The following is a 2,880-nucleotide window of genomic DNA, read 5'->3' as shown; positions in this document are numbered from 1 at the left end:
ATTTTCACAAAACTAGTGAATTTCTGCATAGTTTAATTTTATATTTTAAACTCTAAATTTTCCCATTATTATTTTTATACAAGGAAGGTGAGAGATTTATCTAAGCCTGACCTACCTAACTAAACGTCTCACGTAGTCGGTGAAATTTGAACTCAAGATTATTAAGGTCTCGGGGCCTCATTTTTTCCACTGGGGCAAGAGGTCCTTCGCCATTTTGCCCGTTATTTTGGTGTACAACATAGATATATTTTTGCATGAAATGGCGACAAGAATTTCTTTTACATACTTGTTTAGGGATGATTGTTTATCATGATGACCAATCTTGTTAGATTTACATTCAATAATATTATACATACAATTTGGATTCCTGACGTTTAACTACTGTCTCTTCCAAAATTATAATTAATAAACTCTTTATACATGATTTTCATGTTTATATAGTCTTTTTTTTAAAAAAAATTCTATCTTGGATTTATCCAAATTTGTATTAAAATTGACATGATATATATATTATATTATAAATGCAATATGGTTTATATTTAAATTTTTAAAAGGTAAAATGGTAATTATAAAATTTCCAGAGTAAAGTAACAATTATATAATAGATATAATATTGACAAATAACAAGAAAAAACCATATAATGTACATATCATGCTATGCTTACATTTAATATATCTCTGCTATTTTATTAAAGTTTAGATAATTCATAAAAATCGCTTCTCCTCATCTAATGTGAGGACACCAAGTTTTCTTGACCCTTTTGCCCTTTTTCTTCTCTCAAAATCACTCTACGTCTCCAACAAAACCGTTCTACACAATATTTTATTCTCTTAATTCCACAACTTCTCTCAGATATATTTCACAAAAGGGCAGTTTCTTTCCTTTAGATCTCGAATCACGAATGCGTTTTTCAGAATAAATCAGGTATCGGTCCGGATTTGTGTTCTCTTGCTTTCATTCAATGATTGAAATGTGTTCGTACTAATTCATGTATGGAGAAGACATGCTCGAATCACGAATGCGTTGGTTTATTGGTAATTCGGATTTTGTTGGGTTGATTGTGAGTTTATTGCATATTTACTCAGACATCATCATTAGGAACCTTCCATGCATGTGCACTAACTACCTAAGCACAGCTTCATTCCTCAGAAGTTTTGCTTTAAGATTTTTAGACATCTTAGCCATTCACAGAGGAAATGACGGAGAAATGGGTGTGTGATTTGAGCTGTTCATTTTAGTTTCACGAATTTTGCTTCCTTCTTTCAAATCTTCTCTCACGAAAATCTTTCACCTAAGACTTTCTTTCCTCTTAATCTCTCCAGATGTTGGTTCGCTTCCTCTTAATCTCTCCGGTTGTTCTTGGTTTTGATTTAATAATTTCTTAATACGATCATGTTGCGGTTTATGCTCGCTACCCTTACCAAAATCTTCTCCATTTGCTGCAATCCAGAATAGTAAGCATTGAAAGAGGGTTACGACATCCATAACTATGAATGCTTAAAATGCATTCATTATTAGGCAATTTTTTAATAATGAGAAAGTCATATATTTTTAGGATTTATTTATTGGTCATTTAATTGTATATTAGCTTAAGACAGATTCTATATTAACCCGGAATCAGGTTTTGTCAATCTTGCTAAGAATCGTAATTTTTTTTTATTTTGAAGCATATAAAAATCGTATTCATTACAGTAATTTTGTCAATCTTGCTAAGAATCATAATTTTTTTTTTATTTTGTAGCATCTAAGAATCGTATTCATTACAATGATATATGCTAAAAACCAAGAAGAATATAGTGGCAGACGCCTCTGTGATTTCGAGAAGGAATGGTATCATCTCCCAGAAGAACATTTGGCTTCAATAAATTTGTGAAAATTAATGGAATAATTTATTATCCTTATTTAAAATTTCAAACAAATTCATATATAAACAAATTTAGACCGAGTCTTTCAAAATTCATAATATCAAATACTTACATAAAGGCGCATTTTGATGGTTTCAAATACATTCTTTGATTATTTCATATACTTAACATACAACGCATTAGTTATACACCACGTAAAATAATGTTGAATTTGATTGAGGTATGGTAACAAATGTGTGCATGTTATTAATCGTATGCTTTGTTTTATTTTTGTTCTGGGATTCTCTGTGAATAGCTAGATGTATGTTATTTTAAAAACAAATCAGATGGTGGGTCTCCTACTTTGTTGTGACAGATGCGATAATCATTTATGGTTACATCCTAGAAATGTGCTTAAGCAGCAGCGGATGGCTTAGACGCATCACAAAGATCATATTGCTTTTTAGCCAAGATTTCATTGCGCTTTCCCTTTGTTCCTTCAACAGTAAATGCGAGGCACATTTAGTCTAAATAAATATCTTACATTTAAGATCTACATTTACTCGTACTCTCTTAAGCACATTTCCAGGAGTACCCGCAATTTCTCTCGCGCATAGGTGATGGATTGCAACATATTGTATATATATGGTTCTTCATCATTTTTCAGTGTTTTTAATTTTATTTTATTTTTTTGCAAAGCTATAGATAATGGAGTTTAGCACATAAATCGTGTAATTTTTTGTCATTTTGTTTTTTTATTTTTTGGGTTTTCTTTTATAGCTTGAAGTATTTGGATGTGATTCGGAGGGGTTTTGCGAAGAAGTTTCATAAAATTATTATTATTATTAACATGGTTTCATAGAGTTTGATATATAATTCGTGTAATTTTCTGTCCTTTTATTATTCTTTTTGGGTTTTTTATGGCTTCAAGGCTTTGGATGTGATTCAGGGGGTTTCGCGAAAAAGTTACATAGAATTGTTATTATTTTTTAGCATGGTTCCAATATGGCAGAAAACGAGTTCGTACATAAAAGG

The sequence above is a fragment of the Primulina eburnea genome, chromosome 2 (assembly GCF_022965805.1).
Source record: "Primulina eburnea isolate SZY01 chromosome 2, ASM2296580v1, whole genome shotgun sequence".
Classification (NCBI taxonomy): domain Eukaryota; kingdom Viridiplantae; phylum Streptophyta; class Magnoliopsida; order Lamiales; family Gesneriaceae; genus Primulina; species Primulina eburnea.
The sequence above is the reverse complement of the archived record's forward strand: the minus strand, read 5'-3'. Positions refer to the sequence as shown.